General features: G+C 35.5%; 1 long non-coding RNA gene across 1 annotated transcript in view; it reads right to left on the minus strand.

The window, feature by feature from the left end:
- Window positions 1–7409: 7409 nt before the first annotated feature.
- LOC136855358 (uncharacterized) overlaps window positions 7410–21519 on the minus strand; it is a 37609-nt gene continuing 23499 nt past the window's right edge. Inside the window, exon 2 of the long non-coding RNA XR_010857997.1 lies at window positions 7410–8296. This is a non-coding gene — a long non-coding RNA (uncharacterized lncRNA). The remainder of the gene's footprint in view (window positions 8297–21519) is intronic.

Consider the following 21519-nt stretch of genomic DNA (forward strand, 5'->3'; position numbering starts at 1 on the left):
GGTTAACAGGCTAAGCCTTAAAAAATACAGTTTAAACAACTTTAGACTGCGAATTTTTATTTAAAAAAAGTAAAGTAAGCACATTAATAAGATAGGAGAATGCAGCAAACATGTGATTTTGAAGATAGATTGCAACTAATCAGCAAAAAATGCTGTCTAAATACAGTAGGCTACACAAGCAAAATGATTTAATATGTACATTTCTCTAGTAAATAAATGTCCCTCTAATCGTGGAACTTGGCGTCTTTCAAGCTATAATTAAACACATTGCATCATCAAATTCACATAGAAAAAGTTATTCAGGCAAAGATGTTTGAAGGAACGAAATCTAATGATAAAATTAAGTGAAAATAAATAATTTCAGTATTAAAAATTTCATCTAAATGGAACTAACTTGAAAAATAACCAATGAATCTGAAGTCATGCATATAGAGCATTTCTACATTGGTTGGGGTGTCACAGGAGCCTATTTTTCGAGATATTTCAGCACTTTTCCGTCAAATCTTGTTGACAAAATGGCAATATTTGTGTCAAATTCAAGTCTCATGTTTAAGATCATGATTAGACTAATTTTGCCGCCATTATTGAAATTTTGATATCAAATTTGACGTCAGAATACTGGAGGAAGATGTCAGAGAACAGTCTGTGTGAGACCTTTAAAAATACTAAGTTATTTTAGTTAAATCAGTATTAAAGAAAATTGTCAGATTTATATATACATATACCTGATAATGAGGATGACATAGTCGTATCAATTAATATTTACAAGTAAAATGATCCTGCACAGCTCTCCAAGTCAAGAATTCTGTCAGGTAGCCTACAGGTCAACGTCAGATGACTAAGACGTTCGAGATAATATATTTAACTTCGTTACCGTCTTTTGCTTAATTGTTCCGTTTTCTATGAGGGTTGTCTAAGACTCATTTTCTAGTTAAGACGTTAGAGGAACTCTTTCGGTTTCGAAATCTCAATGAAAACGGAAAGCAGAATGCCAGAGTGTAGGTTTACACCCAGTAGATTTCTTCCAAGTTATCCACAGAGGAACTGGAATTGGGAATATTTTAGCCATTATGCTAGATGAAATTCTGGCTGTAAAAGTCTACGGGTTGAACACTCCATGTTTCATTAGACCCTACACGCCAAGCAAGCATTTGCCTAGGTACGAAAGCAGGTCCTTCAGAGCAAACGTAAGCTAAGGCTTGTCTCGTTGGTAACTTGACCACGCCCATCTTGGGAGACTCTGTCCTTAACGTTTTCTTTGAATTTAAAAGGGTCTGTGTAACACAGAAAACTGAAAGACATTTGGGAAAGTACAGGAGAAGTATTTAGAAGGCTTTTTCCCATCTCGGCCAATCAGCTGTCAGCTTAGAAAATTTACGCCCTTTAGGTCGACTTAAAAGTTGGTACCAGACTGGCTGTATACCCCCTGCTGGGGCATTCCCCCTTTCGGGGCATTGCAATGCTGGCTCCAAGGAGGAAAAAAATTTTACATATTTTTATCATCATTCTCAAGAGTAACCTCCCCTACCTTTGAAATTATTTCTTGGATTTCAATAAAAGACTGTCCGGTTATCTAATGGTTTTTATTTCCTCTATATTCTACAGTTTTTCTACATTACGTCACTAACTATGGCATCACAAACCTTGATTTGTATGCATGGCTTTGTGAATGGAATGACGTCACAACCTTGACATTGAAAATGGAATGTCGTCACCAGTGACGTCACAACCTTGATTCCTATACATGAATTTTGAATGAAATAATGACTTTACAACCTATATCATCACACCCTTTACACATTTGGCGAATGAAGTCATGACGTCACAACCTAGACGTCATCAAATATATTCATTCGTGCCATTCTACAGGGGCAGTTCCTGATGACGTCACGTAGTACTTCTACGCTCGCCTTTCTCTCTAATCATTCTGATGGACTGTTTTTTATCGATAATCTTAAGTTTAGTGGGATAGTCCTTACCAATTTTTTTACCTATATTCGTAAAGTCTTTAATTTTTACTTAGGCCTAGTCTATAGCCTCAATCAGGTATAATCAAATCTTTGATTTTAGCCTCAACAGAAACATTTTTTAGCTTTTCTAAGCAATGTTTCATTTCAATTTTTAACCATCCTTTTAAAAAGTCTGAAGTGACGTTTTTGAAAGTCATTGTGGTTTTGGCTGGGTTCATGGTTCATCTTACGTCTTTGAGCCTGGTATTAGCTGAGAGAGAGAGAGAGAGAGAGAGAGAGAGAGAGAGAGAGAGAGAGAGAGAGAGAGAGAGAGAGAGAGAGAGAGAGTGATTTACTAGACAATGAAATACTACGAGAAAATATATATATATATATATATATATATATATATATATATATATATATATATATATATATATATATATATATCATTTAGGAGAGACATACAGGTGAAAAATAAGAAACGGGGTGTAGGTCCTTATTTTTCACCTGTGGTAATATGTGAGATAAATGAATCACGTACAAAAGTGATAATAATCATATATATATATATATATATATATATATATATATATATATATATATATATATATATATATATATATATATATATATATATATATATAGAGAGAGAGAGAGAGAGAGAGAGAGAGAGAGAGAGAGAGAGAGAGTTAGTTTTACCAGACTATAATGAAATGGTACAAGAGAGAGAGAGAGAGAGAGAGAGAGAGAGAGAGAGAGAGAGAGAGAGAGAGAGAGAGAGAGTTAGTTTTACCAGACTATAATGTAATGGTACAAGAGAGAGAGAGAGAGAGAGAGAGAGAGAGAGAGAGAGAGAGAGAGAGAGTTTTACCAGACTACAAGGAAATAGCACCAGAAATATTGGAGAGAGAGAGAGAGAGAGAGAGAGAGAGAGAGAGAACATGGGTTTAAAAACAAACACAACATATTTATTCACAAAAAAAAAAAAAAACTGAAGCTCCTTCAGACGAAACTAACAATGTACTTAACACAAAACATCCAAATCTCTTCTTCGTATTCCAGACGAACTCATTCTGCCTTTTCAAACATTCTCAGAAAAGACGAATAAACATGACTCAAAAATGGCAGTTACTTAATGAAATGTACTTACATTATACAGATAGTAAATGATAATTACGTAAAAGACCACATCTTACAGCTTTATGGAGTATTTTGGCCAATCACGCCCTTTACTTTGTACCAACATAATCCCCAATAACTTTATATGTTTGGTTAAAGCAAAACTACCCTAAGGAAGTGTTAGCCATATTTATCCAAGTTAAATTTGCACTGCAGTTGATAAATTCAATTTCCCATTATAACCATTATTTTAAATCTTTATATGAAATGGCTCCCTGGTGCCAGAAAGACTTAATAGACAATTTTCAGTCTCGTTCTGTGAGAGGAAAATCAACAACAGACAAACCTTGATAAAGAGGCATCTACATGAAAGCACTAAGCAGAAAGAGAAGGTCCCCATTACAAGTATTCTTCTAACTCTTTATCTGAAATGGGACCCCTTAGTGCTGACTAGAAAGACTTCAGACACAAATGTCAGTCTGGTTTTGCATAAGAAAAATCAGCAATACAGCATCTTTATACAGTGGCATTCACATGCAAGTACCAAGCAACTAAGGACTTTTTATATATGTTCACGTACCTAAGAGGGTATCTGACAGAGTTTTCAGGAACCCAAAGGGTACTGGCCTCTTTGTACAGGCGAGGGCACTATAGAGTACCATAAGCTTTAGGGAAGGCTGTATAATAATAATAATAATAATAATTATTATTATTATTACTATTACTATTATTATTATTATTATTATTATTATTATTATTATTATTATTATTATTATTATTATTCAGAAGATGGATCCAATTCATATGGAACACCGCAGGAGCCATTCACCTGAAATTCAAGCCACAGAATATGGTGTTCATTTGAAATCGTAGTCTTAGCAGATGCCACAAAGGAATGCGAAAATGAAGGCACTTGGGAGCTGCCATATGGGCAGGACCTGGTCTTAACAGCAGAGACAATCAGAGGAAAAGGACTGAATGTTGAAGTGGAATGGAGAAGAATGAAATCAGTGTCTGTTTAACCAAGTTTGTGGGCGAATGTAAAAGGACAAAGTGATAACATCTGGCCAAGAAAGTGGCTGTGATGATGCTGTGTATGAGAGGTTTCGCAGGGAATGAAATGGCATGAATCGAAGGTAAAAAGCATTTTTGCAAGAGATACTTTGGACCAGTGACGCTACAAAAACAGACAAGAACACAGTGATTGACAGGTGACGAGAATGGAAGGGGTGGGGGGAGGAATTAAGCCCAAAAATTATTAAACTTGGAAATGATAAAATGGCTGGATGAAGGCAAGCACATACGAATACCGGACAGGAAATACACATACCAGACGAGCTTCGAAAGAAACCAATACGTATCTGAAACGTGTTCAGCAGAAACCAGATACAAGACTAAAGATCATGTTGAGGATGAGACTAAGTTCACACTTATCATGAATTTCATTTTCAACAGAGGTTATCTTCTGAACTCTGTTATGAATCCTTCAGTGGTCATAGGCAAACCACAGTTCATGAGAGAGAGAGAGAGAGAGAGAGAAAACTAACAATGTTAAATCATGAATCCTTCAATGGTCCTATGCAAAGCCTAGTTCATGAGAGAGAGAGAGAGAGAGAGAGAGAGAGAGAGAGAGAGAAAAAACTAACAATGTTAAATCATGAATCCTTCAATGGTCCTATGCAAAGCCTAGTTCATGTGAGAGAGAGAGAGATAGAGAGAGAGAGAAAAAAAAAAAACTAACAATGTTATATCATGAATCCTTCACTGGTCCTAAGCAATGCCTAGTTCAAAAGAGAGAGAGAGAGAGAGAGAGAGAGAGAGAGAGAGAGAGAGAGAGAGAGAGAGAGAGAGAGAGAACACACAAGATTAACGGTAGCGGAGAAGGTACAATTTAAAAAGGAACAGAACACCTGTCATCCTAAGAACAGGAGCCAAAAAGATCCCATATCAAAATTGATATTCAACACAAGACTTTACGTAGAACAAAACGTATTCTGAAAATGGGGAAATAAACAGCAAATATAAAACTATAAAAAAAAAATCTAAACAGAGAAACTCCCAAAAATTCAAAATCCCACACGAAACCAAAACTTGCTCAAACGCAACTTGAGGACGGGCAAAGAGAAAAATGTGGTACTTAGTAATTATCCTGCTGCCGTATATAAAATTTTGGCCAAAAGCCACGCGGTGGGACCTATCAGGTCACTCGGAATAAAAGACTTCAGAGGTGTAACAGGAGGACAACCTTTTTAAGTTACACTATGAAACAATTGTTAAGAAAGGGTGGAAAGTTAAGATGGAGGAAAGAGAATATGAACGGAGGTACACAAAAAGGAATGAAAGGGGTTGCTGCAAAGACCCTTAAGTAATACTTACAGTGCACTGCGTGAGGTGCAGTGACGGCACTGCCCGCCTACGGGATCTTGGGTCGTGGCCCATTTGAAATGATGATTTTTGCTGTAATATTTCTTACACACCCACACACACACACACACATACACACACACCTTCCATGTCTAACACTTCCTATAATTTGGAAATCCATCCCTACTTTACTTCAAGTGCAATAAGGCCAAAACACATTAAGTTCAATTGCTACACAATAATTACAAATATACAATATTCTTTTTGCTCTACAGAACAAACGTCAATATTACCTCGGAATAAATTTTCATTTAGTGAAACTCCAAGACTGCAGAGAACCAATCATATTTGCATGTCTGAGATTTAAGTGACGAAAATATATTTTTTTATGAAGACTTTTTACAACTAATTTTCTTTCAGCATTTAGCTTTTAAGCATTTAACTTTACAGAATGTAACATATCTAGATTCACAGTCGAGGTTCACATTCAATACATTATGATATTTCTATCTTTGGCATTATGAATATTATTGATTAGTATGCTTGCCTACAACTTGGATCCCTGAGGTACATAACAATGACAACCTTTTCCTCTTAAAACAATACAGAAATAAAATATACACACACGCACACACACACACACACATATATATATATATATATATATATATATATATATATATATATATATATATATATATATATATATATATATATATATATATATATATATATATATATATATATATATATATATATATATATATATATATATATATATATATATATATATATATATATATATATATATATATATATATATATATATATATATATATATATATATACATACATGTTTACTTATATACACCTACATACACATATACATACATATATATATGAATCCATTTACCAACACTAGCCTTACAAAATAACCTTGTCTGTGTTCCAGGGTAACAAACCTCTCATCTTCACTTGTGCCTGAAGAGCAGAAAAACCAAACGTCTATTTCAGCTATAAAGAGATGTTGGGTTTGTCTTAAATAAACTGCAGGATTAACCACCCTTGCCCACAAGACTGGGCAAGGCCCTGGAGGAGGCATAGATACTCGTCAAACATTAGCCAGATTATGGGGAAGGATAAAAATCACAACAGTAATTAGATATCTTAATACTAACAAGATGCACAGTAAACATCTGGGAGGGACAAGAAACGACGGGTAAGAGGAAGTACCCATTACACTGTACTGGTAACAATGTCAAAATACTGAATGAATAAACAACTCTGGTAAGGGGTATTATTATTATTATTATTATTATTATTACTATTATTATTATTATTATTATTATTATTATTATTATTATTATTATTATTATTATTATTATTATTATTATTATTATTATTCAGAAGATGAGCCCTATTCGTATGGAACATGGCCACCACAGGAGCCACTGACTTGAAATTCAAGAAGCTTCCAAAGAATATTATGGTGTTCATTCGAAAGAGGTAACAGAAAGTAATGGGAAATACAGAAAGAGAGATCAGTCATTAGAAGTTAAATTAACAAATTAATAAAGAAATCAACATAAATGTAAAATATTAAAATACAAATTGAATTGTATTAGGGTAGCAATGCATTGCATCTTCGCTTGAACTTCTGAAGTTCCAAAACTTATTCTTAAAAGCACAGTTACAAATTGAATTTAAAGAAATACCAGGATCATGCAATGACTGAGAGCAGTCGTAGTAACACGAAAAGCAAAAGAAGTGTTAAATTACTGATCAGTTCACTGAACACAGCACATCAAAGCCAACCAAATTAAACAGACGGAAACAAATGAATGTCGAATGTAAAGAGGGTTTGAAAGGTGTAACAGAAGAAAACCTCAAAGCAGTTGAGGCACTGTGAGACAATTGTTAGGAGAGGGTGGAAAGTCAGGTGGAAGACAGAGAATATGAGCGGAGTAGAGTGAAAGGAATGAAAGGGGTTGCAGCTAGTGGTCGAAGGGACGCTGCCAAGAACCTAATGTATTGCCTACAGTCCACGGCGTGAGGTGCACTGACTGCGCTACCCCCTAAGGGGGAAAGGGTTTGTAGGAGTGTGAAATAAACAGAAGAGATAAAGGGCTCACACTAGCATAGGAAGGTCTGACCAGTTGCTCTCGCTGGGGGCATTCAGGCATAAGCAAATATGAAATGTTTGTACCCTCTACTCCAGTAATATTACTGTGAGATACATAGAGTGCCTTCTTAGGTAATATTACAATCAACACTCACTTGAGATATTAGTATTTAACTTATCTGCCAAATGAAAGGGTGCCAAACCGTACACATTAATTATATCCTACATGAAAGAAACATGAAAAACAACTAATTACATGAAAAGCAAAATACATTGACAGATATAACTTATTACATGAAAGGCAAAATCCACTGATAGTAAGAGGCAGATATAAAGTAAAATTAATACATCCTACAGAGTATTTTTTTACCTTGACAAGAATTGTTATTTTTTTAGGGCCAGGGCGATAAATGTTCATTTTCCCTTTTTCAGTGCCAAGCCCTTACATTCAGGGGCCACCAGACTAAAGAAAAGCCCTCTTGAATAATGCAAGCAATAATTGCCTATATGTTATTCATAAAGTCAGAACGAGGAACATCATGGCACAGCAATTTAACAGCAATCGAACAGACCTCCAGTCCAAAAAAAAAAACAGAGGTCACCTCTTTTTTTTCAAAAAAGCAAATTTTCTGCTGATTTTCCAGAGTACAGATTTTTCTTCATCCGATGAGCTGGATCTTCAATTCCTGCGTGCAATGTCTCTGTCTGTCAGTGAGTGATCCCAGCTTCTGAAATATACCTGGAAAACAAAGAACTTCCTTTAAAATTCAAAGCATGACTGTCATCTCGACACTTCACAGACTTCCTTTTCAAAATCAACTCTGGATATGAATTCATATCATATTTTAAACTCCTATGCATGAAGATGTCAGGAGATACAAATCTCTATGACCACTGCTTCAAGATGTGTCTGCTGACTTTACCTTAGGTATGTACTGAGGAGAGAGTTGTCTTACATGTCTTACAGTTCGTTGGGGTTGCCCAGGAGGTCCCTTAGTGTGAGGCGCCTCTGATGTCTACCAGAGAATTGCTAATGCATCTTAAGGTATATTTTGCATCTTCCAATTTTGGATGGTCTGGAATGCATCTTAGATATTTGTCGAGCTTATTCTTAAAGAGAGAGAGAGAGAGAGAGAGAGAGAGAGAGAGAGAGAGAGAGAGAGAGAGAGAGAGTGCGTTACAAGGAGTTACAAGGATTAGGATGCCTCAAAGACTTATTAGTCCATCCGAGGAGACATCATGTGCTCACTTATCTCTAAGAGCAGGTCTTACTGTTCATTTACAGTGTTCTAATGATTTTGTCTAGCTTTCTTTTAAACTCTTCCACACTGTTGTTGCTGTTTACAAATTCTGGTGGCAATTAATCCCATGTGTCACATATCTTGTATGTAAAGAAGTTAACACAGTGAGAGAGAGAGAAATAAGGTTGCAGGAGTATGATCTGATAAGTCTCCGAGAATGTACTGAGGCGACTGAGAAAAATATTTCAAATCGATTACTGTCACTCTGGCTCTGTTGAGGTTAAGTACAGAGAGAGAGAGAGAGAGAGAGAGAGAGAGAGAGAGAGAGAGAGGCCTTGCTAACTATGTATGAGCTTTGGAATCCTTGAGAAGGATTCTGGTGTGTCCTGCAGAAAGGCCAAGGTTGCCTCAGACGAATAGGTGAATTGTAGATGAAAGGCTGTGGATGGAGAATGTGAATGGATGGTTGTATGTGGAAGGTTGTATGAGGGTGACTGTGGAAGAAAGGCTGTGGGTGGAAGGATGTGGGTGGATGAATGTTGTGAATAAAGAACTGTCGGAGGGTTGTGGGTGGATGACCATTTGTGGGGGATTGGGATTGTGGGTGGAAGGTTGTAGGTGGAGGGTTATGGGTGGATAGCAAGTGGATGGTTGTGGTTTGATGGCAGTGGGACGATGGTTGTGGGTGTAAGGTAATGGGTGAATGACTGTGGATGAATGGTTATGGGTGAAGGGTTGTTGGTAGGTGACTGTGGGTGGAGGGGGTGTGGGTACAAAGTTGCAGGTGGAAAGTTGTGGGAGGAAGGTTGTGGGTAGATGGGTGTGTGGAAGGTTATGGTGTATGGCTGCAAGTGGATGGTTGTGGGTAGTTTGAAGGAGGTTGTTGATTGAAGGTTGTGTATGAAGAGTTGTGGACAGAACGTCGTGGGTGGATGGTGTTTGGTGGAGGGTTGTAGTGGATAGCTGTGGATGAGGGTTGTGGGTTGAAGGTTATAGTGGATGGTTGTAGATGAGGGTTGTGGGTTGATGACTGTTGGTGTAGGGATGTGGGCAGCAGGTTGTTAGGGGAAGGTTACTGGTGTGGGATTGTGGGTGGATGATTGTAGGGGATGGTTATAGATGGAGGGTTGTACGGATGGTTGTTGGTGAAAGGTGGTGAGTGGAGGGTTATAGGTTTAGGGTTGTGGGTGGATGATTGTGTCTGAGGGTGCGGGTTGATGACTGTGGGTGTAGGGTTTTGGGTGGATGTGGGGTGTTGTGAGCAGATGGTTGTAGGTGGATGGTTTTAAGTGCAGGGTTATAGGTGGATAGTTGTGGGTGGAGAATTATAGGTGGAGGGTTGTGGGTGGAGGATTGTGGCTTAGGTTGTGGGTGGATGATTGTGGCTTAGGTTGTGGGAGGACTGTGGGTGGATGTGGGCCGTTGTGATCAGAGGGTTGTAGGTGGAGTGTTGTGTGTGTGTGTGTGTTTGAGAGAGAGAGAGGATACAATCATTCATCAAAATAACCTTGACATAAGAATAATAACCAAAATGGTTTATTATTCTTCAAAACGAATTTTAAATAATATAAATCAACAACCAATGCCTGTTATAAATCTGATTAACTTCCAGTTTAGTAAATATTAAAATGAAAACTTATCTTAAAATGACAATGCCTTAATCTATGGACGTCATGAATTCTGGACTAAACAACAGTGTGACCTGTCCTTGATACCATTCATTTCTGAGGATGAATTTCCTGTCTTCCTCAGCCTTTTCTGAAGTGTCAAAGCTCCTTAATACAACACACACAGATTTTAAAAATAATCCTCTATAACTCTATGTAAACAACCTTAATACAACCCACAAAGATAATTTTAAAAATACTATTTTATAACCTTATGTAAACAATGTAAATGATAAGCAATTCAAATGACATACGGATGTCCCACTGACACTGACTGAAGCTTCAGCTTAATGATGGATTTAAATGCCTACAATGAAATGTGGTTTTTTTTTCACTAATATCAAGAAACTGAAGAAGCCTTATGTTAACCCTTATTATTGGTAGTAGGAGGTAGGTTAATAATGAGACTGTAAAAGGTAGGTTGATAATGGGATTGTAAAAGGTAGGTTAATAATGAGACCGTAAAGGGTAGGTTAATAATGAGAATAATAGGTAGGTTAATAATGAGACCATAAAAGGTAGGTTAATAAAGGGATCATAAAAGGTAGGCTAATAATGAGACTGTAAAAGATAGCTTAATAATGAGACTGTAAAAGGTAGCTTAATAATGAGACCATAATAGATAGGTTAATAATGAGACCATAAAAAGTATGTTAATAATGAGACCGGAAAAGGTAGGTTAATAATGGTATCGTAAAAGGTAGGTTAATAATGGGACCATAAAAGGTAGGTTAATAATAAGACCATAATAGGTAGGTTAATAATGGGACTGTAAAATTCATGTTAATAATGAGACTGTAAAAGGTAGTTTAATAATGAGACTATAAAAGGTCGCTTAATAATGACACCATAATAGGTAGCTTAATAATGAGACCAGAAAAGGTAGGTTAATAATGAGAATGTAAAAGGTAGGTTAATAATGAGACCATAAATGGTAGGTTAATAATGAGACTGTAGAAGGTAGCTTAATAATGAGACCATAAAAGGTAACTTAATAATGAGACCGTAAAAGGTAGCTTAATAATGAGACCATAAAAGGTAGCTTAATAATGAGACCATAAAAGGTAGCTTAATAATGAGACCATAAAAGGTAACTTAATAATGAGACCGTAAAGGTAGGTTAATAATGAGACCATAAAGGTAGCTTAATAATGAGACCATAAAAGGTAGCTTAATAATGAGACCATAAAAGGTAGCTTAATAATGAGACCATAAAAGGTAACTTAATAATGAGACCGTAAAAGGTAGCTTAATTATGAGACCATAAAGGTAGCTTAATAATGAGACCATAAAAGGTAGCTTAATAATGAGACCACAATAGGTAGGTTAATAATGAGACCATAAAAAGCATGTTAATAATGAGACCGGAAAAGGTACGTTAATAATGAGAATGTAAAGGGTAGGTTAATAATGAGACCATAAACGGTAGGTTAATAACGAGACCATTGTCAGTTTCCACTTCATTAGAATATCAATGTGTCTGTGAATGTCTGAAGCCAATATCATATATCAGGGTTGCTAAGATGTTTGACAAGTAAGGACTGACAATCTGATGCAAAATGACCTTTCTGCTTAATGTAGAAAAGTGGGTTTATAGACAGCAACTAATTATTAAAGAATGCTGACCCATAACCAGACTCCTGGTGGCTATATTCTGAGGAGCATCCCACAATTTAATGCCTGATCATTTGCCATAATTAGAATGCATTCCTTTGTTGACCTATCATTTACCATAATGGGAATGCATTCCCATAAACTATATCTTATGTATTTAGTTATTAAGTATCTGTTAACTTACTATTTACCAAGATGGGACTGCATTTCTGTGTTAACCTACCATTTACCATAATGGGAATTCATTCCTGTATACTATACTTTATGTATTTAGTTATTAAGTATCTGCTAACCTACCATTTACCATAATGGGAATTCATTCCTGTATACTATACTTTATGTATTTAGTTATTAAGTATCTGCTAACCTACCATTTACCATAATGGGAATTCATTCCTGTATACTATACTTTATGTATTTAGTTATTAAGTATCTGCTAACCTACCATTTACCATAATGGGAATTCATTCCTGTATACTATACTTTATGTAGTTAGTTATTAAGTATCTGCTAACCTACCATTTACCATAATGGGAATTCATTCCAGTATACTATACTTTATGTATTTAGTTATTAACTATCTGCTAACCTACCATTTACCATAATGGGAATTCATTCCTGTATACTATACTTTATGTATTTAGTTATTAAGTATCTGCTAACCTACCATTTACCATAATGGGAATTCATTCCTGTATACTATACTTTATGTATTTAGTTATTAACTATCTGCTAACCTACCATTTACCATAATGGGAATTCATTCCTGTATACTACTGTATAAAATATATATTTAAATATATATTCCTATAACATTTTGTAAAAAGTTTATGGCTATTTTGGGTGATTGAGAAATTTTCTTTATGATCGGTAATTACCTTACATGGAGAAACATTCCTTGGAATTGGTGATTATCTCCGTAGTTTAATTTATAATTTCTTTGAATTTGTTTCTTTTAATTTGCTTGTTTTAATTTAATTCCGGTTTGTTCAATTAATGTTTGAGGCTTTATTTTTCCTAAATCACAGTAAATAAAATTGTGCTAATTAACTGACCTCAGCCTTCGTTGTGCAAACCAAAGTAAAGAGGAGTTAAAGATAACTATTAACTACCTAATTTTCTGAATATTCCGAGCCAAACAACTCTACGAAGCAACCTCGCAGTCACTGTTGGAAGGGAAAAGCAGTCCAATACCAACCGTCAAGGAGTGATTACTCTCCCTCACCTCACCTTACCTTTGGATATTTTATGGATTCATATTCTTCGTCGTAGTGCTGGACATTTTTTCGGGACTCTACAACGATGGGACTCATTGTGTTCAGTGCTGTGAATACTAAGTGTAGCACCATGAAGAATTGAGTTAACTCTGCACCTCGTCTGATGAATGTGGAGGCGACCTCAGTGATGGCCATGGAATTATCATATCCATTCTCTATTTCATCCTATGAAGTCACTATAAGGTGGGTCATTGTATTGATTGGCACAATAGTAGTGGCATTTCTTGGTGACTTTTATCATCCTCAAGTCAAAAAATAAAATAAAGCCTTGAACACAGTAATTGAAAATCGCTCGTGAAACTAGGTTTGTTTATAGGCTACTCTAATTAAAATTATCAATTGTCGACCATAAATCGCTTGTTTATTGAAATTCGGCCTTTTAACATATATTCTAAGTGATGCCTTCATCACATATATTCAATTTGTTAATTAGGTCAAAATATGATTAAAATTGTTGGCTTTTGATTTGCAATTTTAGAAATTATTAAATTGAGATTAGTTTTGGAGGTGAATTTAATTTGTTGATTTGCCTTTATAGCCTAATATTGGGAACAAAATTTTAGGGTAGTCAAAAATTATATTCATATTTCATTTAAACAATTCTTTACAAATTCTGGTTTTCCAATTTGAATTGGGTGGTTATAGATTTATCTATCTTTTAGGGCTGGCTCAAGGTGGAGTGGAAAGCTTGGGACAGGAGTATATCTGCCAATGCTTCTAGGTTTGCTGACCAGAAGCAGTCACTACTCCAAGTGAACTAGCATCAACTGACAACCAACTACATATTATAAATTTCTCAAAATGATTTCTACAGATGTTAGTTTTGCAAATAAATATTTTTATAACACGGTCGTTTGTTCTAAGTGATTTTTTTCTGCTCATGGCGACCGTGACAGGACAGAGGATGTTGGTTGTTAAGAGTTGCTGCTGGTTCGCTTCCAAGCTAGTCGGACGAGGTGTAATTTAACTTTTATATTTCCTTGGTTAAATTTTAAGATTACGTATATTTCCGTTACCGTTTTTACTTTATTTGGCTTTATATTCTTACTGAAACTGGTACCAAGATGACTGAGTTATTGATTAAATCACGAAAATATGTTAAAAGTCCGTTACTGAAATTTACAATAAGAAGGATCAGTTTTCATCATATAGTGATATTGAACGTTCTACACTGAAACTGAAGCTTGAAGAGCATTTCACGAAATTATCTGACTTAGACTCTAAAATACAAACTTCAAAGTTTTCTGCTGACTGTGAGGAAGCTGCTTTGGAAGTTGAGCTTGATGCATGTGAACAGTACAAAACTAAAATTCAAGAGAGCTTCTCTACTTTACAAAATTTACCTCAGGTTCAGCATCTGCCTATAGATAATCAGTCACATCAGTCCTTGTTAAAGAGTCCTCATGCTCCTTTACCAACCTTTAATAGTACTGAAGGCGAAGATCTTGGGAAGTTTTTTGTAGAATTTGAACAAACCCTTTCAAAGTTTAAGTTCCCAGAATATGATAAGTTATTGTTGTTAAAACAACAGGTAAAGGGAAGAGCTCTCACATTAATTAACACTTTGGATGTTCAAAGTCAGAGTTATGCTGATGCAAAAGCTTTGCTAGAAAAGGCTTTAGGCCCAAGAGAAATTCAAATTTTTAATACCATAAAGCAAATCTCTTCAATAAAACTTTCAGATGATGATGATCCTTTTGAATATATTGGGAAAGTAAGCAATTTAGTAGCAAGCGTTAAGACCTTAAATATTGATGTTGACATGTTTCTTCAGTTCTTCTTCTGGAATGGCTTAAATGAGAAATTTAAGTGTCATATGACTGCCATAACTAACAAAATTAGGCCATCTCTTGCAGAAATTAGGGATAATTTCTTTGATGCTAGTGAGAGATATTTACAAGGTAAAAAAGGTAAGAAAGTAGAGAAACAAAAGTCTGACACTACTAGCTTGGCTGCCAAGGTTTCTTTTGACTCTAAAGTAGGCAAGTGCAGCATTTGCAGTAAATTAGGCAAAGATCCAAGCCATTTTTTGAGTAAATGTCCTAACTTTGTATCCAGCAAAGATAAAAGAAAAAAATTGGAGGAACTGGGTGCTTGCTCAAAGTGTGGCTATCCAAGTCACATATTATCAGAATGCAGATTCAGATTTAATTCCAGATGTAAAAACTGCAAAGGCTGGCATATGTCATTTTTGTGTCCCGATGAAAAAGGTGCTACCAGTATTAAAGAAAAGAATCCAAATTCCGAAAGGAAAAAAGAAAGTAAAGCCTGTAACAGTACAGATAGAGTTAGAAACTCTGAGAGTGGTAATGGAGCTGTAGCTGGTAGTTCAAGCAGTAGTGTTGCTGCTATAACTGAAGTTTTAAATTGTGAGGTTGAGCGATATACAATTTTGCCAACCTTTAATACTTCAATTAAAGGTACCAATCTCAGAGTCCTTAAAGACACTGGATGTCAAGCAAATTACATTGAAGAAAATTTGGCTCAAGATTTAAATTTGAAAGTTGTAAATAATGCAGTTTCTTTAACCATTAATGGTATTAATTCCTCTAAGAGTTATAAGACTAAACAAGTTGAAATTGAGTTGCCAATTGGTAGCAGTAGTTACATTGTATATGCATTTTGTCTTCCCTCAATTGATGTTTCATTGCAGTTACCTGGGCTAAATGAAGTAGTCAGTGGGTTTGTTTCAAAGGGATACAAGCTAGCAGATCGGGGATTGTTAAATTCTACAGATAGGATAGACAATATTAAACTTATATTAGGATCAGAGTCCTTGCATTGTATCCCTGAAAAGGATATAGTATTTGGGAAATCAAATGATTCTATTTATTCTGATACATGCTTGGGTATATTACTAAAGGGAGACAAATAAATTAAAGAGCAATTTGAGATTCTTGAAGCCTTGTTCTTCCATGAAGTCAAATGTGCAACATATGTTAAAAGCTGTAAATGTACTTCCAACAGGAACTAAAGAGAACGTTTCAGTAGAATCTTCATCTTTAAATGACTTGGAGACTTCTAATACATATGAGTTGTTTGATGATGATGGTCAGATAATAGAATCTGAGTTGAATAGGGCTACAAATGAATGCTTAGAACTCTCTTGTAAATATTATGTTGGGGAAGACAGAGGTCAATATCATGAAGATAATGTAGAACTGAATGACAGGCTCATAGAGTATGCTTTAGAAGAAACCCATAGGACTGTTGATGGAAGATTGTGTATGCCACTGTTATGGAACCCAAAAGTTAGTCATCTACTAGGCCGCAACTACAAATTAGCCAAATCAGTGTTGAAAACCCTTACATCTAAATTAGAAAAATTACCTGATAAGTTAGCCTTAGTAAATGACACCTTTAAGACTCAGGAGACATTAGGAATCATAGAAAGAATTGATAATCTTGAGGATTTTATGGATACTCATCCTGAGCATAGTTTCATGCCTTTCATGGGGGGTCTTTAAACCAGAGAGGGACACCACTAAATGCCGTGTAGTTTTTCTTTCTAATTTGTATGAAAAAGTTCTAAATCCCCAACTGCAGTTAGTCACAACATGGCAATATTTTCTGGGCCTTCATTAAACCAAAAGTTAGCCTCCACTCTCCTACAGTTGAGATTTGGTAAGTTTTTATTATGCTTTGATCTTGAAAAGGCATTCAATCAAATTGCTTTGCCAGAAAATGATCAAAATAGGCTACTGTTTCTTTGGTATAGAAATATTGAGAAAGCAGATTATTCATTAGTAGGGTATAAATGTTCTAGGTTGAGTTTCGGATTAAGATGTAGTCCCACAATTCTCATGTTGGCCCTCTTTAAAATTTTGATATTGGATGAAGCGCCGGACTCCAAAATAAACAGGATGAAGTCTCTTGTGTATCAACTAATATATATGGACAATGGGGCATACACTACAGATGAGGAAGCTGATCTTAAGTGGGCGTATTCTGTGCTTCCTGATATATTCAAACCTTATAGATTTAACTTGCAACAGTTTGCAACAAATTGTTCATCTCTACAAGAGAATATTGATGATGATTTTGATAAAGTGACCTCTGACCCTATTAAACTGCTAGGTCTTCAGTGGCATCGTTCCACTGATAAGATTTCTACCAAGGAAATCAGTTTAGATATTTCAGCAAACACTAAGAGACTTATTTTGAAGTCTATTGCTAGCCATTTTGATGTGTACAATTTTAATGTTCCCCTTCTGAACAGAGCAAAGCTATTTTTGCACGATTTGCAAGTTCAAAGAAATTTGGGATGGGATGATACCTTGACAGACTCTCAAGTGAGGGAGTGGCGTTGTATTGCCAGGCAGGCAAACTCTGCTCCACCAGTTATGTTGGACAGAAATGTTGGAAATAGGGAGGATTTATATGATCTTGTAGGATTTGCCGACAGTAGTAAGGTCATGTTTGGTTGCGTCATTTACCTTCTTAACTTGAATACAAATGTTTCTTTCGTAATGTCAAAATCGAAGATTGTCAACAAACAATTGGAGTCAAAATCCATTCCGTCTCTTGAGCTACAAGCATTGTCTTTGGGTACAGAGTGCTTAATTGATATATTTCAAGATATTGCTGGAGATCGGTGCATTGAAGCTATAAAGATTAATAAACTGCGAATGTACTCTGACAGTTTAGTTACGGTTAGCTGGGTCAACTCGTATGTACATAAGCTTGATAAAATGCAGAAACGCTCAGTGTTTGTTCTTAATAGACTAGAACACATTGCTAACTTGTGTGAGGCACATCAGGTGGAGTTTTCTTTTGTGTCAGGTGTACAGAACCCAGCAGACTGTGTAGCCAGACCTATTTCTCATAATCAGTTAACTAAGACTAATTTTATCACGGGACCAGAATTTTTGACTGATGCATCAGATAACACTATTAGTAGAGATATTCTTACAGTACTGGTTCCAGACCCAGATTATTCTGAAAGGGTAGAAAAGTTTGCAGGATATGTTGAAATTCAAGGCACTGATCATTGTCAATTAATTCCTCCTGAAAAAGTATCTAGTTTTGGTAAGCTGGTTAATATTAATGCTTTAGTGTTAAAGTTTGTAAATTGTCTGAAAACCTCCTTAGTTCACAAACATCCAGACAAGTATTCTCATTTGTTTCTTCACTCTGCTGATTTTAACTATTACAGGGAGGCATATCATAGAGTAATTCTGTTGGACCAGAGAAGTCTGTTTCCTGAGATTTTTGAGTACTTTAATTCTGCTTCAAAGATATTAAAGTGACATTCCACCTTTGGTTTCTCAGTTAAATGTATACCAAGATAACAAAGGGTTGCTGAGAGTAAAAAGTAAGTGTGACAGAATTAAGAAAATTAGGAAATACAGGGAGTATAGTTTTCCACTGCTGATGTCAAAGTGTAGCCCATTAGTTTCTTTGTTAATTAGGCACACACATCTTAGCTTACATCATGCAGGGTGTTACTCTGTTATACAAGAAATTAGGAAAACTGTTTGGATTCCCCATATATTTTCTTTAGTAAAGAAGTATATAAGGGGCTGTATTGGATGCAAAAGGTTCAGGGAAAGACCTATTGAATTAAACCAGAGTTCTTATCGTGAGGTTAGAATTGATCCATCAAATGTCCCATTCCGTAATATTTACATTGATCATATGGGACCCTTTTTATGTTAAAGTGAACAATTCCAAAGAAAAGGTATGGATCCTAGTAATTAGTTGCATGTGGTCAAGAGCGGTAAATCTAAAGCTGTGTGATAGTCTCTCGGTTGAGGATTTGCTAAGAGCCTTGCAGCTCCACATTTATCAATTTGGAATGCCTGAGTATATTGTCTCTGATTTGGGAACTCAAATGACTGCTGGATCCAATATTATAGAGACTTTTCTTTCTGATTTTGAAACTAAAGATTTTCTGAGAAGGCATAATATGAATGAGATAAAATTTGACCACTATTATAAGGGTAACAGTGAACTTGGGGGATTAGTTGAAATCTGTGTTAAGCTGTCTAAAAGACTGATACAAGGAGCTATTGGTAAAAACATTTTACCATACAAGGATTTTGAGTTTATTGTATCTAAAACAGTACACCTTATTAATCGCAGGCCTATAGCCTTTAAAGACTCATTGAGGGAATATTCTCTGGAGGAATTGCCTGAGGTCATAACTCCTGAGACGTTGTTATATGGCCGTGATCTTGTAACATTGAATATCATTCCACAGTTGCAAGGTACTACTTCAGATCCGGATTGGTCAGTTGATCCAGTGGATTTGATAAGGAACTCCTATGAAAAACTTGTTAAAGTACAATCTAAGCTGATAGACATCTATAATAATGAATTTTTAAACCATCTTGTATATCAAGCAACAAATAAAAAGGATAGGTATAAGCCTGTACCACATAAGCAGTTAAAGGTAGGAGATCTAGTTCTTGTTAAGGAAAATATGACCAAAGCCATTGATTACCCCATAGGAATTGTTAAAGAGCTCACTAAGAATATTTACGATGAAGTTACTGGGGCTAAAGTAATGCTAGGTAAAAGTCGAAGATTTGTCAAGCGTCATGTGACAAGCCTGATTCCTTTAATGTCAAGTGACCATTGACAGCATGGCTAAAACTAAGGAAATTCTTTCACAGGAAGACATTTAATCTGTATATATTATTAGTTAAGTTTATTTTGTTTTAAATTTATTTTCCATTGACTTTTCAGATGAAAATTCAATCCCTCCCCTCGGAGTGTATAAAATATATATTTAAATATATATTCCTATAACATTTTGTAAAAAGTTTATGGCTATTTTGGGTGATTGAGAAATTTTCTTTATGATCGGTAATTACCTTACATGGAGAAACATTCCTTGGAATTGGTGATTATCTCCGTAGTTTAATTTATAATTTCTTTGAATTTGTTTCTTTTAATTTGCTTGTTTTAATTTAATTCCGGTTTGTTCAATTAATGTTTGAGGCTTTATTTTTCCTAAATCACAGTAAATAAAATTGTGCTAATTAACTGACCTCAGCCTTCGTTGTGCAAACCAAAGTAAAGAGGAGTTAAAGATAACTATTAACTACCTAATTTTCTGAATATTCCGAGCCAAACAACTCTACGAAGCAACCTCGCAGTCACTGTTGGAAGGGAAAAGCAGTCCAATACCAACCGTCAAGGAGTGATTACTCTCCTCACCTCACCTTACCTTTGGATATTTTATGGATTCATATTCTTCGTCGTAGTGCTGGACATTTTTCGGGACTCTACAACGATGGGACTCATTGTGTTCAGTGCTGTGAATACTAAGTGTAGCACCATGAAGAATTGAGTTAACTCTGCACCTCGTCTGATGAATGTGGAGGCGACCTCAGTGATGGCCATGGAATTATCATATCCATTCTCTATTTCATCCTATGAAGTCACTATAAGGTGGGTCATTGTATTGATTGGCACAATAGTAGTGGCATTTCTTGGTGACTTTTATCATCCTCAAGTCAAAAAATAAAATAAAGCCTTGAACACAGTAATTGAAAATCGCTCGTGAAACTAGGTTTGTTTATAGGCTACTCTAATTAGAATTATCAATTGTCGACCATAAATCGCTTGTTTATTGAAATTCGGCCTTTTAACATATATTCTAAGTGATGCCTTCATCACATATATTCAATTTGTTAATTAGGTCAAAATATGATTAAAATTGTTGGCTTTTGATTTGCAATTTTAGAAATTATTAAATTGAGATTAGTTTTGGAGGTGAATTTAATTTGTTGATTTGCCTTTATAGCCTAATATTGGGAACAAAATTTTAGGGTAGTCAAAAATTATATTCATATTTCATTTAAACAATTCTTTACAAATTCTGGTTTTCCAATTTGAATTGGGTGGTTATAGATTTATCTATCTTTTAGGGCTGGCTCAAGGTGGAGTGGAAAGCTTGGGACAGGAGTATATCTGCCAATGCTTCTAGGTTTGCTGACCAGAAGCAGTCACTACTCCAAGTGAACTAGCATCAACTGACAACCAACTACATATTATAAATTTCTCAAAATGATTTCTACAGATGTTAGTTTTGCAAATAAATATTTTTTATAACACGGTCGTTTGTTCTAAGTGATTTTTTCTGCTCATGGCGACCGTGACAGGACAGAGGATGTTGGTTGTTAAGAGTTGCTGCTGGTTCGCTTCCAAGCTAGT

The sequence above is a fragment of the Macrobrachium rosenbergii genome, chromosome 31, assembly GCF_040412425.1.
Source record: "Macrobrachium rosenbergii isolate ZJJX-2024 chromosome 31, ASM4041242v1, whole genome shotgun sequence".
NCBI lineage: Eukaryota > Metazoa > Arthropoda > Malacostraca > Decapoda > Palaemonidae > Macrobrachium > Macrobrachium rosenbergii.